This window comes from Bos indicus, chromosome 19 (genome assembly GCF_029378745.1).
Source record: "Bos indicus isolate NIAB-ARS_2022 breed Sahiwal x Tharparkar chromosome 19, NIAB-ARS_B.indTharparkar_mat_pri_1.0, whole genome shotgun sequence".
In the NCBI taxonomy this organism is placed as follows: domain Eukaryota; kingdom Metazoa; phylum Chordata; class Mammalia; order Artiodactyla; family Bovidae; genus Bos; species Bos indicus.
Window position 1 is genome coordinate 6,722,014 of NC_091778.1, and position 15,935 is coordinate 6,737,948.

The following is a 15,935-nucleotide window of genomic DNA, read 5'->3' on the forward strand; positions in this document are numbered from 1 at the left end:
TTGAGTAAGTGAAGCTAGAAATAGAACCAGCCTCCAGATATGCAAGGCCGAGACTGAGAGCTATAGTAAGGAGCTTAGATTTTAGCTGAAGTGCAACAGAAAAGCACGAGAAGGATTTTAAACAGGGAAGAAAAGTGATCCAATACCCTCACCTTTTAAAATCCTCATCCCTTTGGGGGATAAATTTATTGAAGTTCAGAAAAGTCCACATATTGAAAGTGTTCAGCTCAATACATTTTAACAATGTGAAGATCTCTATTTAAACAGCACCCAGATCAAGAAACAGAACATTACTGCAAGTCCAGAACCTCCCCTGAAGTCCCATCCCATTCATGTATCCACCCCTGACTCATGCAGAAGATGGCTCCTGGCAGCTTGCGAGTGATGAGGATCAAATTTTCAGGAGTCTATGAAATGGTTGTTAAACACAGGAACTCTCAAAAATTTATATAAATTTCTAATTAGATACATTGTATTAAAAGAAAAGGTTAGAAATTTTAGAAATTAATGTATAGTAACAGAAAGCAGATCAGTGTGACCTGGAGATGGAGGTGGGGGCACCAGGAAATTTGGAGGTTGGTGGATGTGTTCATTATCTTGATCATGGTGAAAGTTTTCTGTGTGTATACCGAAATCAAAACTTGGTGTGTACAGTAAGTCATCTGTAGTTTACTGTATGTCAATTATACTTCAACAGAACTGTTAAAAAGAAAGGCGCCTAGAATGTAGCTTGCTAAATATTTGTTGAGAAGCTGGGTAAATTCAGACAAACTAGGAGGGTTCAAGAAAGAATGACACTAATGGAGAAAGTAGCATCTACATATATACACTACCATGTGTAAAATAGATAGCTGGTGAGCTGGTATCAAGATTGCTGGGAGAAATATCAATAACCTCAGATATGCAGATGACACCACCCGTATGGCAGAAAGCAAAGAAGAACTAAAGAGCCTCTTGATGAAAGTGAAAGAGGAGAGTGAAAAGGTTGGTTTAAAGCTCAACATTCAGAAAACTAAGATCATGGCTTTTGGTCCCATCACTTCATGGGAAATAGATGGGGAAATAGTGGAAACAGTGTCAGACTTTATTTTTGGGGGCTCCAAAATCACTGCAGATGGTGACTGCAGCCATGAAATTAAAAGACGCTTACTCCTTGGAAGGAAAGTTATGACCAACCCAGATAGCGTATTGAAAAGCAGAGACATTACTTTGCCAACAAAGGTCTGTCTAGTCAAGGCTATGGTTTTTCCAGTAGTCATGTATGGATGTGAGAGTTGGATTGTGAAGAAGGCTGAGCGCCAAAGAATTGATGCTTTTGAACTGTGGTGTTGGAGAAGACTCTTGAGAGTCCCTTGGACTGCAAGGAGATCCAACCAGTCCATTCTGAAGGAGATCAGCCCTGGGATTTCTTTGGAAGGAATGATGCTGAAGCTGAAACTCCAGTTCTTTGGCCACCTCATGGGAAGAGTTGACTAATTGGAAAAGACTCTGATGCTGGGAGGGATTGGGGGCAGGAGGAGAAGGGGCCGACAGAGGATGAGATGGCTGGATGGCATCACTGACTCAATGGACATGAGTCTGAGTGAACTCCGGGAGTTGGTGATGGACAGGGAGGCCTGGCGTGCTGCGATTCATAGGGTCGCAAAGCATCGGACACGACTGAGCAACTGAACTGAACTGAGCTGAGCTGGTGTTGCTGTGTAACACAGGGAGCCCAGCCTGGCGCTCTGTGATGACCTGGAGGGGTGGGGGAGGGGAGGGAGGTGATATACGTGTAATTATGGCTGATTCGTATTGCTGTATGGCAGAAACCAATACAACATCGTAAAGCAATTTTCCTCCAATTAAAAAATAAATTAAAAACAAGGAAAAACAAGAATGGTGCAAATTGAGAGGGTAGTTGGACATCTGAAGTCATTTCAATCATGCCTTCTTAGAAGGCATTGGCTGTTTCAAATTTGTATGTGAGTGAGGGTACAGATCATTTGGAACACAGAAAAAGGTAATGAATACTCAAAATTATCTACTTCCTGTGCATTCTACTACATTTTATTAGTATTTATGCTCTTGAGGTTATTTACATCTATCCATCCAGTGGAAATTCCATATAATGTTGTGCTACAATACAGCTTCTCCCAACTCTGAATTAAATGGCGTTGTTTTAGCAGCTTGAAATTGGCTGAGATAGGAGTTTTTACACCCAGGAAAACAACTAATAGTGGCTTCTAGACCCATAGAAACTTTATACATAGTACATACTCATGGATCTGATGTCTTTGCCTTCTTCCATATTGCATTTACGAGATATTCATTTCGTTGCATAGAGTGGATTCACTGAGAGGAGAATCAATAGCAAGGGTACAAGGATGGGAGAGGTGGACACCAGTGAAGAGGCCCTTTTGGCCAGATTTTGCTTTTATGATGATGTCAAGGGGGAGGCAGAGCTTTGGGATGAAGCACGCTGTAGTTGACCCTGATCCCAATGTTAAGAAGAGTCACAGCTCCTGGAAATGTTGGGGGAAGAGACAGGATTGGGGATTGCATGAAAAGTAAAATGTACACACACACACACACACACACACACACACACACACCTGAAGATGGAGCACCAGCTACAGGATTTGTAGAAAATCCTTGGAGTATTAGGTGTACAGGGAATACATATAGTAAAAGAGACGAGGTTCTTGTAGACAAAGCAGATTGCAGCCATGAAGACTCCCACACTTTTGTTGAAAAAGCAGGGGTTACTATAGATCCTTGGTTTCAAGGAATTCTTTAGTTTGAAACAGGATGAGGAAGGTAACTAATATACAAAAAGAGAAGGAGGAGGAATCTTACCTCAGTGGTAAAACTGTACTAATAAGACAGAGAGAGGAGAAAACCAGGATAAGGATTACAGAGAGGAAGGGCTGATTTTTATCAAGGTTCAATATACAAAGGTCTGAATGAGTTGAAAGAAAAGGAAATACTTCCATTCTTTTGTGTGCCTTGCGTGTTTGTTCATTCATTCATGCATTTAATATCTGTGTTTCCAGCAGAAGGCTCAGTGCATTTGGTGAAGAGGCAGTGTCTGAGCCTGGAACTTTGCTTTTAGAGGTAAAGTTTTATTTTGGCTGGAGAGGAAAAGACCAGACATTCAATAGAAGAGAGAGAAAAGGAGAAGAGGGAAGAGGAAGGGAGGGGAGGAAGCGATATGAAACAGGGGAGGGAAGCCAGCCCTTCTGCTTTTCCTCCCCCTCCCTTTCTTCCACAATGGTAAGTGCCCAGTGAAGTCACTCAATCGTGTCTGACTCTCTGTGATCCCATGGACTGTATCCCACCAGGCTCCTCAGTCCATGGAATTTTCCAGGCAAGAGTACTGGAGTGAGTTGCCATTTCCTTCTCCAGGGGATCTTCCCAACCCAGGGATCAAATCCGGGTCTCCCGCATTGCAGGCAGACGCTTTACCGTCTGAGCCACCAGGGAAACCCCAGGGGGACAGCATTCCCTTTTATTTCTAATTTTTTCAACTTACTAGTGTTCTAGCATAGAACCGTCTAGATATCACGAAGACGAGTACAACGATAAGCTCTAAAACCGATCCAGGACCTAGGGTAGCATTTTTACAGTGTAATCCCAGAACCACATAAATCAGCATAACTTTCTGTAGAGGGTTGAATCTGGTCCCATCAAGAAGATTTGTCAAGGAACTTCCCAGGTGGTCCAGTGGTTAAGAGTCTGCCTGCTAATGCAGGGGACATGGGTTCGATCCCTGGTCTGGGAAGATTCCACATGACTCAGGGCAACAAAGCCCCTGTGCCACAACTACTGAGCCTACACTCTAGAGCCTGTGCTCTGCAACAAGAGAAGCCACTGCAATGAGAAGCCCACACGTCGCAACTGGAGAGTAGCCCCTGCTCATCACAACCAGAGAAAGCCCACACACAGCAGTGAAGACCCAGGGTGGCCAAAACTAAAAAAAGGGAAGATATGTTCAAGTCCTAACCTCCCAGTACCCGTGAATGTGACCTTATTTGGAAATAGCATCTTTGCAGATGAAATTAATTTAAGAATCTCCAGGTAAAATGCTCCTGTATTTAGGATGAGTTCCCAAACCAATGACTTGTATCCTTATAAGAGAAATAAGAGGGATATTTGAGACCCACATCACAGGCTAAGGCCATATGGAGGCGAAGGCAGAGACTGAAGCGATGCAGCTACAGCCAAAGAATGTCCGGAGCCCCCAGCAGCGGGAAGAGGCCAGGAGAGATTCTCCCTGAAGTGCCTTTGCAGGGACCCTGATCTACCAGTATCTTCAGTTTAGGCCTCCAGAACTGTGAGAGAAAAATTCCTTTCATCTTCAGGTACCACATTTGCGGTGATTTGTTAGGGAAGCCCTAGGAAATTAATTGGGCCATGCTAAGTCACTTCAGTCACGTCCGAGTCTTTGCGATCCTACGAACCATAACCCACCATGCTTCTCAAGAATACTGGAGTGGGTTGCCATGCCCTCCTCCAGGGGATCTTCCCGACCCAGGGATTGAACTTGTGTCTTACCTCTCCTGCACTGGCAGGCGGGTTCTTTACCCACTAGCTCCACCTGGGAAGCCCTAGGAAACGATCCCCCTTGATGCAAACATAGTGCAAATGACTTAACAAGTAAACAACAACAACAGATTACTAAATGAAAACTCAGCAGCAGGCCCAGGAATCTACATTCTAATGAACCCCTCTAAATGTTAGTATATAAGGCTCGACAACTGCAGATAAAGAACAACAGAGTGTGGCTTCTGTCTTTTGGGATCGAAGTGGCCCAATATTTCAAGATTTTTTTTTTTTTTTTTTTTAATGAAATAGGAAATCCCAAAGGCTGTCTTCCACTTTCTCAGCACAGAAGCCAGGATTATCAGGCAGAGGCATGAGATGCCCAGATTACTGTTATTGGAGACGTATAATTACTTAAGCCCTGACTGAGTAGCAACTGGAGCCGCAAGCTGGAGACCTAGTAACTGGTCTCACTGGACAGGAAACCTCTGTGATTGTGCAGAAACTAATGAGGAAGGAGAGCTGCACGGTCAAGGGCTGGTGTCAGCAGGTAAACAGAAACCAAGCTGGAGAGGTAATGGAGAATCTGGGAAGCTTGATAAGAAACACAACTGACACTCAGACGTGGATAAGAGCTGACGGGTCGAGGCGGAAGGACCAAGTCCTGAGCTCTGTAAATGATATTTTCCACACCTCTGAATGTAAGCAAGTAGGAACAGTTGAAACATGAGTAGAGAAAACAATGGTTAGGCAAACTAATCAGCACCTTTGGATGACCCAGGCAAATGACTCTAGATACTGGTGTTGACCCCCAAAAATCTACATATTTATGCTTTCAAACTGGTATGTGGTGGGTACAGTGTTAGGTATGGTGACGAATACCAAGAGAAAAGAACCCTGCTCTCGAGGAGCAGGGGGGAAGACGGACATGAGGCCAAGAGTTTCTGGGGCACAAAGGAGGATGAAGTGTTTTTGAGGGCATCAGGGAAATTTCAACAAGGAGTGGCAGCTGTACTGAGCCCGGAAGGCCGAGACAGGCATTCCTGAGAGCTGTGAGAGTGGGACTCCTCATGATCACTCAGCTCACACTCCGGGCCAGGCTCTAGTCCCAGCCCTTCCTATATATTAATGCACTTAACCCTCCCCTGTGAAGTGGGTACAAGTGCTACCCTCATCTTATGGCTGGGGAAGAAGCTGAGGGACTTGCCACACATCATCCAACTGAGAGGCAGTGGCCAGGTTTTGAGCTCCTGGGTCTTGTTCCCGAACCGCCCGCTGCCTGCTGCCCTGCTGGGGGAGCTGGAGTACAGGTGGGGGTCCTGGGCCGGGGCTGGAAGGAGCCTGCAGGCTGGTGCCCAACTGGGGCGGGGCGTCTGCTGCAGGAGAAGGGTGGGTTTCATTCTGCAGGCAGTGTGGGGATACTGAGGGCTCATAGTGAAAGGAAAGAAACCAAATCCCGATTAGACTTTTGGAACCTAAATTTGGAGGAACACTATTTTGGGAAGGCAGGAAGTGAAGACGGAAAGTTCAGGGGCAGCAGTGGGTAAGGAGGTTCCCCTCAAGGGAGAGCTGCAGCAAGCCTTAACCAAGGCAGCGGCAGTGAGGATGGAAAGGTCGGTTCTGTAGCTTCTAACTTGCTGACCCAGCAAACTGGTGCTATTGGGGAGCGGGGGAGAGGAAATGCAACAGGGGAGGGGTGGGTGCATTTGAGAGTAGGACGAAAGAGGAGTACTATTTAGAGTTATTTTGCAGAGAGGACTAGACTCTCAAATATTTGGAAAATTACCGAGTTTGGTGGCATCTAAGCTTACTTGGTTGAACAATATAATTGTGCCAGCCAGGTCATATTGTTTCTGTTTTCTTCATATTATGGTGGTTTGACATTTGACATCTTAAAAACCTTCCTACCCGTTTTGGGGCTAGACAATTCTTTTTTAAAAAAATTAATTTGGTTGTGCTGGGTCTCGGCAGCCTGCAGGATCTAGTTCCCTGACCGGGGATCAAACCTGGGCCCCTGCACTGGGAGGACAAGAGTCTTAACCACTGGACCATCAGGGGAGTCCTGGGGCTAGGCAATTCTTACAGATAGCAAAGGACTCAGCTGGGAGCACACTCTGGAAATACATATGAACCAACCCAGAGTCATACCTCCTCTGCCTGTTCTGAACACCCTCAGGGCGATATTACTTTGCTTTAAGTACCCTGGGTACTCCGCAAATAGGACCACCCCTATAGCCTGCAGCTGATATTATTGAACTAGCCAGCTGTAGACTGTGGACTCTTCCCCGCCTCGCCTTTCCGGCAGAAATTAAAGGTCACCCAGGTTCTCCGCTCACTCCTGCCCCTTCAGCCTCCTAACCAGCCCTGGTGCTTCCCCACGTGGCCCTGCATGGGGTTGCCATGCCTCCTGTTTCTAGGACCTGTGAGTATATTAAACTTGTTTTCACAAGCCTCTCCTTGTTCTTGTCTTCTCTTGAGGCCACATTTGATTGCTCATCACCTGAAAAAGCACAAAACACAGGCAAAATCACCAACTCTGTCACCAAAAGAAGCTTTCCACAGCCACAGACTGAGCTGTTACCCTTGAGGGGAGAGATGGAAGAATACGGTTCAGTTCAGTTCAGTTCAGTCGCTCAGTCGTGTCCGACTCTTTGTGACCCCATGAATCGCAACACGCCAGACCTCCCTGTCCATCACCAACTCCTGGAGCTTACTCAAACTCATGTCCATTGAGTCAGTGATGCCATCCAACCATCTCATCCTCCGTCGTCCCCTTCTCCTCCCACCTTCAATCTTTCCCAGCATCAGGGTCTTTTCCAGTGAGTCAGTTCGTCACATCAGGTGGCCAAAGTTTTGGAGTTTCAGCTTCAACATCAGTCTTTCCAATGGATATTCAGGACTGATTTCCTTTAGGATGGACTAGCTGTCCAAGGGACTCTCAAAAGTCTTCTCCAGCACCACAGTTCAAAAGCATCAATTCTTCAGTGCTCAGCTTTCTTTATAGTCCAACTTTCACATCCATACATGACTACTGGAAAAACCATAGATTTGACTAAATGGACCTTTGTCAGCAAAGTAATGTCTCTGCTTTTTAATATGCTGTCTAGGTTGGCAATAGCTTTCCTTCCAAGGAGCAAGCATCTTTTAATTTCTTGGCTGCAGTCACCATCTGTAGTGATTTTGGAGCCCCCCTAAAATAAGGTCTCTCACTGTTTCCCCATCTATTTGCCATGAAGTGATGGGACCAGATGCCATGATCTTAGTTTTCTGAATGTTGAGTTTTAAGCCAGCTTTTTCACTCTCCTCTTTCACTTTCATCAAGAGGTTCTTTAGTTCTTCGTTTTCTGCCATAATGGTGATATCTTCTGCATATCTGAGGTTATTGATATTTCTCCCGGCAATCTTGCTTCCAGCTTGTGCTTCATCCAGTCCAGAACCCCCTACTCTTGGGACTTCCTCTTCCTTCCATTCCAACCATTTGGTCCCATTTGGGGTGGTCACATTCCTATCAACTACAGGACACCACTGCCCACTCCCAGAATGGGCAGCTGATCTAAGCTGGGCCCATTTGAGCCTGTCTATAAAACCAAGAAAGAGAGTTAGTCCATCTCTGGTGGAGGAAAGCCAAAGATATAAAACTCTTAAATGACTGGAAGCCACACAGTGCATGGAAGAGGCCAATTTGCAGAGAGAGAATCCAGAGACAATGAGAAGGCAAAGCAAAGCCAACCCAAACTCCTCATACTCGCCTCAGCCAGTGTGGCTTTGGCTTATGACACCCCAAGAATTTTCATCAATAAAACCTATCAGTGTCTATCTCCTAGTGTTGTCTTGAACATGGTCTGTGATGATGCAAAGTACTTAGCACAGAGCCTGGCCTGGTCCGTGCTCTACATATAGTCACTGCCATGGTTAAGATCATTGGTATCATTCTTCTTCTTGTGAGCTTGGCATTCCAGAAATGGAACAGCCTAGAGTTCCAACTGTGCTATTCTATGCCTGTGTGCCTTACACCCGGCATACCTCTCCCACTCCCCACCTCCCTCATTTACTCCTATTCTATCCACAAAACCTTCCTGAGGCCACTCTCTGAAGCCCTTCAGTAAGAGGCAGTCACTTCCCTCTTCACACTGTTCATCTCTCTCAATTGTATACTGATGCACGTATCTAGCTAAGTGACTGTCTTCCCAGCTGATTGCAGGGAACCCCATGTTTCTATTTCTCTTCTTAGCTTCAATCCTCAGCATCCAGGACAGCACTGGGTCCCAGAGTGCTCTCCTTCACCCATCAGCATTCTGTGCCTTGAGAAGAGGACCTGCGGAAACAGAAAGGCAGGCCTGCTGAAAGCTCCTCAGTCCTCATGTTCCCTGCCTGACGAAAAAAGCACTAACAGATGGGAAACAGTGTGCTTGGAGCCTAGTAAAATTAGTGTCCAAAAAGCCAGGAAGGTTGCCTCCAGCTCTGAGCAAAGACCAGCAGATTCGAAGCCTGTGAGACATAATGAGCTGGAATAAAGTGAGCCTAGAATGTGTCTGTCCATGTGTGAGAAGACCTAACGCCACTTCCAGCCAAGCAAGGCCCTTTCTCCTGCCTTTCCCTCCCAGGCTCTGAGCCCCTGTGATGGACGTGTGCACATCCTCACAGTTGTGCAATGGGAGGGAAGTCTCAGCAAGATCGTGTGCACCCAGATAACATTGCCTGGTGTCATTAAGGCCATGCAACTCACTTGCCTGGCTCTAACTCCATGTTCAGCAAGGATGCTCCCATGGAGTATCCCTACAGGGCAGGAAAAACACTATCCAGCTGATACAAATTTTTAAGTATTGTTAGAAGTTCAACACACCTGGCATGCCCAGTGCTTCTTTACAGAAGAAAGCTGTGCCAAGTTGATCTGGCCACACATGGCTTAGGCCACATGTTTGGGTAAAACCAGCTACCTTGGCCTCTAGTAATTGAATCGATTACCAATGTCCCAACAAAAACACCCACTTAAAGGCATTGGTTTGGCCACTTCTTATGAGATGGCCCATGTGAAACTCCACCCAGTGCAAAATCTGGATATAGAAAATGGTGGTGAGGTCTGTGGATCACGTTTTGTCTTGGAGTGAAGATGCAATGAACAGAGGGAACCTGCATTCCTGTGTGATGAGATGCCCTTGTTCCTAACACAGCCCTTGTTCCTAACACATGCCCTTGAGCCTAACACGCAGCTTGGAAATTATATTTTAGAGTGTGGTTAATGGTCAATTTTGCTGAGGCTGACCGAGCCTGGATTCTAGAAAACTGAAGGCTAGATTTTCAGTGATGGCAAGTCCTTGCCTCTGTAGCTCAAACATCTCTAACTTCACTTATACTGACTAGATTTGAAATAATTTTCATGTGCTAATTAACACCCTATATAGGGATTTCCCTATAGCTCAGATGGTAAGGAATCTGCCTGCAGTGCAGGAGACCCGGGTTCAGTCCCTGAATCAGGAAAGATCCCTAGAAAAGGAAATGACAATCTCCTCCAGTATTCTTGCTTGGAGAATTCCATAGACAAGGAGCCTGGTGGGCTACAGTCTATGGGATCCCAAAGAGCAGGACATGACTAAGTGACTAATACACAATTAACACCCAGATTTCTATTCCTCACCCTTTAGTAAGATATAGGAAATGGATATCTTTTCCATAGTCTGGTTGAAAGGCTATTAGGGATCTGCTTTATTGGATTCTTTCATTGAACTTCAAACTCATACATCTTTTGGAGTCTGGAAGCAATAGGAGGTGGCTACCCTGGGTTTCTTGCTTTCACAAGAAAAGTGTGAAAAAAGAAAAGGACACATGTGTTTGGATTAAAAGGAGCATCTAATATCACAGGCCAAAGAAACAGATATGTAGATCCACAAATGGAACATCCCTGCAAAGGAACAGAAAAATAGAAAATGCAAAAGTGCCCCAGTTAACAAGTTCTCACATACAGTCAGTCAGTTCAGTCGCTCAGTCGTGTCTGATTCTTTGAGACCTCATGGACTACAGCATGCCAGGCTTCCCTGTCCATCATCAGCTTCCAGAGTCTACTCAAACTCATGTCCATTGAGTCAGTGATGCCATCCACCCATCACATCCTCCATCATCCCCTTCTCCCACCTTCAATCTTTCCCAGCATCAGGGTCTTTTCAAATGAGTCAGCTCTTCACACCAGGTGGCCAAAGTATTGTAGTTTCAGCTTCAGGATCAGTCCTTCTAAAGAATATTCAGGACTGATTTCCTTTAGGATTAACTGATTGGATCTCCTTGCGGTCCAAGGGACTCTCAAGAATCTTCTTCAAAACCACAGTTCAAAAGCATCAATTCTTCCCTGTTCAGCTGTCTTTATTATAGTCCAGCTCTCACATCCATGCATGACTACTGGAAAAACCATAGCCTTGACTAGATGGACATTGGTTGGCAAAGTAATGTCTCTGCTTTTTAATATGCTGTCTAGGTTGGCCATAGCTTTTCTTCCAAGGAGAAGCATCTTTTAATTTCATGGCTGCAGTCACCATCTGCAGTGATTTAGGAGTGCCAAAAAATGAAGTCTCTCACTGTTTCCATTGTTTCCCCATCTATTTGCCATAAAGTGATGGGACCGGATGCCTTGATCTTAGTTTTCTGAATGTTGAGTTTTAAGCCAACTTTTTCACTCTCCTCTTTCACTTTCATCAAGAGGCTCTTTAGTTCTTTGCTTTCTGCAATAAGGGTGATGTCATCTGCATATCTGAGCTTATTGATATTTCTCCCAGGAATCTTGTGCTTCATCCAGCCTGGCATTTGTCATGATGTACTCTGCATATGTTAAATAAGCAGGGTGACATATACAGCCCTTCCAAGCACCTTCACATGCATTCTCATTTAATCCTCCTAGTGATTCTGTGAGCTTTAGTTTTTATTTCACACAAAGAAAATGGAGATCAGAGAGGTTATCCAAGGTCAAAGGACAGAGGAAGAATTTGAACCAGAGGGAAGCCCAGTCAGTTTACTGGATGGATGACTGTCATTCTTTTACTGCATGGAGGTTAAGAGCACATGTTTTGGAGTCAAGCAGAGCTGTTTTCAACTCACAGGTTTTCCATGTCCCAGCTAGGCATAGGACCAAGGCAAGTCACTACCTTCTTTAAGCTTTACTGTTCTCATCTGTAAAATGGGGGTGACAGTGCTCCACACCCTATGCTGATGTTACAAGCAAAAAATGAGATAATATATTAAAAGTGTCTAATGCTGTGCCAGAACACAGTTAAGCACGCAACAAATGTGACTTTTTCTCCTTCGTGTTGTTCTAATTACTACTTTAGTAGGAGATACCAAGGTATGTCTCACCCCAAACTCTGTACTTATTCTACTGTAACACACTATATTAATTTTTTCTCTCCCTTTTCAACATACTGTATATCTGTTCTTTCCTTCTCGTCAACACAATTTTTCTTCTCTTTCCTCTGGATTGCAGTAAACCACACTTACCTGGCTTACCACATCTACTGCTTTTTGTTCCTTTGTTTGTTTTAGAAATTAATATTAAGGAATTAAAGATAGTTTAAACAAAATCCCATGTATTTGGAAATTAAACATCCACTTATCAATGATGGGTGTATCTAAGATGGCTTACCACCTCTTACAGGTATCTGTCTTTCCTACTCCTTGGGACATTTCATTTAGTAAACACCCCCAGAACCCAGATCCAGGGTAGGAAGCCCAGCCCTGGTCCTTCACATGAGTCATCCTTTGGACAAGAACTTAGCCTGCTAAACATGTGTTTGCTTTTGGTTTGCGTCTTTCTGCACCAAGTGAATGGATTTGAGGGTCTCTAGTAGTTAAGCTAATTAAATATAATTTTTCCGTCTTTGGTATTTTAGCCGGGATAGAGGTTTCAGGAAGGAGAGAGGGAAAGCTGGGTGAGGCGTATCCAGCTCAACTCCCATGTGATGTCTTTTACTTCTGAATTAATTCCCTGGATAAAGTGCCCTTTCTGGCAACAAGATAAACAGGTTCATCTAGAGGTTTGGCTCGCTGGCACATAAAGGCTTTTATAACCTCAGTGGCTGCTTCTCAGCACCCTAGGCTCCCAGCCGCTGGTAGGGTACAGTGGCAGGCATTGTGTGCTCAATAAGCTTTCACACCCACTGGGAACCTGAAACACAGATGCTGCTTACCCTGCAAAGACCTTTATGCAGACCTGCAGGGCAGTGCCAAGGTGGCAGCATCAAATCTTCCCCCACTAGGCTGCAAGAAAGACTTCCTCACTCAGTCTCACCCAAGTTCTGAAATGACAGGCCAGGTGCAAACCACTGGCTGGACAGAAGGCTGATTCCCACACCGTCAGGGCAGAGCAGGGCTGTGCTGACAGCTTTTAAGAGGTTGTCTGGGAAACCTTTCTTCAAGGTCATTTCTATTTTTAGGACAGTTCCATACTCCAGGAGCCTCTGCTATCCTTCCCTACTTGAAGAGACAACTAAAGAGTTTCCACTGATCTGTTAAATGTTCTCCTTACAGAATTTATTTGTTTGGATGTATGCAACAGAGGTTTAGCTTTGACCTTTTTATCCCCCAAGCACATGAGGGTTAGGACAGGAGGGCTGAAAATATTCACATTTGTAACAAAAAGCATTCAATAGACTTGATTATTTACTCTTAGACATAAAAAGCAAATTAGCCATGCCTCTGCCTCTGGCTCTTATTTATCTTAACATGGACAGCTTTGTAGAAGGTCTTGTAACAAACCAAATGGGCCATCCAAAGTGAGCCATCCATTTTAGCCTTGAACTTAGATGAACTTTGTTCGGCTGCTTGATGCGAATCAGAGCCCAGGAAACTTAGAAATAGCATTATTCTGTTCTTGGAAATAAAGCATCCATTTTCCCTTGAGGATCAAAGGTTTTGATCACTCACAAATATACAGTCAAATAATTTTCAATAAATCTACCAAAGCCACTCAAGGGGGAAGTAAAAGTCTTTCCAATAGTTGCTGCTAGAACAATCGAATATTCCCAGGAGAAAAAAAAGAAAACAGAGCCTCAACCTCTATCTCAGTGCTATCCACAAAATTTAATTTGAGATGGGTCATTGACTTAAAAGGAAAAGCTTAAACTATAAAAGGTTTAGAAGAAAATATCTCCAAAACTCAGGATGCTTAGTTCACCAAAAGTAATAGCCATGAAAAAATTTTTAATAAGTTGAACTTCATTAAAGTTCCATGAGTCCATGAATTTTTGCTCATGGAAAGGCAATGTTAAGAAAATTAATAGGAAAGCCACAGAGTGGACGGAAACACATGTATCTGCCAAAGGACCTGTTATCCAAAGTATATAAAGAACTCCTAAAATTCAATCATAAAAAAGACAAACAACCCAGTTTTAAATTGGGCAAGGGACTTGGGCAGTTTGCACAGAAAAATATACAAATGATTGATACGCACATGAAAAAGTTCTTAACATTGTCATCATGAAAATTCAAATTAAAAACACAATGAGACATTCATCCACTTTAATGGCTAAATATTTTCAAATTGACAGAGGTAAATGTCAGTAAGAATTCAGAGCAATCAGGATTCTCAACTGCTGCTGGAAATGCAGAATAAGTCACCTACTTCAGGAAGTTGTTTGGCAGTTTCTCATAAAGTAAAACATGTATCCTTCCAATGAAACCAATTGCCCTCCTATTTGTTTATCCAAAGAAATGAAAACACATTCACAGGTTGTCTATGTTCTTTCTCCATATCTTGACCAATGTCATTCCTTTCTGGAATTCCCTTTTTCCTACCCGCATCCCTGATTTCCACATGTACAAATACTATGCATTCTTTTTATTTATTTTTGATGTGGACCATTTTTAAAGTTGGGCTTTCCTGGTGGCTCAGATGGTAAAGATCCCTAGGTTGGAAAGGTCCTCTGGAGGAGGGCATGGCAGCCCACTCCAGTATTCTTGCCTGGAGAATCCCATGGACAGAGGAGCCTGGTGGGCTACAGTTCATGGGGTCGCAGAGAGTTGGACACAAGGGAGCAACAAAGCACAGCACAGCACATTTTTAAAGTTTTACTGAATTTGTTACAATATTGCTTCTGTTTCACTGTTTTGGTTTTTTCTGCCACAAGGCATGTGGAATCTTAGCTCCCTGATTAGGGATTGAACCCACACCTCCTTGATCACCAGGGAAGTCCCCAAATACTATGCGTTCTTAATGTCTTGTTTTGAAAAAGCTTGCTGCAAGTTCCCCTCCCTTATCTTTATTCTCCAGATCTCTCTTGTACTCTTTCTGTGTTTCTCATGTGTGTGTTTGCTAAGTCGCTTCAGTCGTGTTTGACTTTTTCTGACCCTATGGACCATAAACCACCAGGCTCCTCTGTCCATGGGATTCTCCAGGCAAGAATACTGGAGTGGGTTACTATGTCCTCCTCAAGGAGATTTTCCCAACCCAGGAATCAAAGCCACATCTCTTATGTCTCCTGCATTGGTAGTTGGATTCTTTACCAGTAGCGCCACCCGGGAAGCCCATGTCTCTCACACACCATCACTTTTCACATTGGTTACATATGGCATATCAACCAGCCAGTCTCTAAGCTCCTACCTGACCTGATCCCTCTGGTCTGACATCTTCACCTGGCACCCAGAGCTTTACACAAGTTGTTTTGAACTAGTACTGAATGAATGACTGAGTGGACATATAATCATCCAATGACACACTGGACTTATGGTCAGAAGATCTTGATATAATGATATTTGATAAGTTCTCTAATCTCATTTGCCTTTATTTAAGATAAAATAACTGTGGTAGACTTTTACTTTGGGGACCTCCTAATGAACTATGCCACCCAACTTCTACCCCTCTGTATAGTCCCTCCTCACACTGACTTGAGATTTGACCACAAATCTGACTTTGACCACTGGAACATTAGCAAGCAAAATCTTAACAAGTGCTGCAGACTGAGGCTTATCTTAGATGGCTGGCTCTTGGCAGCCCTGAGCTGTCATGTAAGAAGTCAGACTACACGGCTGGAGAGACCATACAAAGGCCACGTGAAAGCAGACAAGCCTTAACACCTCATGTAGAGGAAGAGAAGGCTGGCCATTTCAGTGTCCCAGCTGAGTCTAGTCCAGATTGCAGGACGAGGAGAAGAAATAAATCAGCTGTTCTTTGAAGCCAGTAGATTTTTGAGTGATTGTTTGGAGATGTCATCTCTATCTACCCATTTTTGCTCCTTTAAAACTATATTGTATATGCCAGGCTCTAAACTAAACTTTTTTGAGGGTTAGAACTATGTCTTATTCATCTTTTCCTCCTCAGTTCCAGTATAGGTCCCTGGCATACAGCTGATGCTCGATACATATATGTGACATTATCTTAAAGCCTGATGTTTTCAGAATTTGGTTGAAGTCTGAAACACTCTAGCACTGTCTCA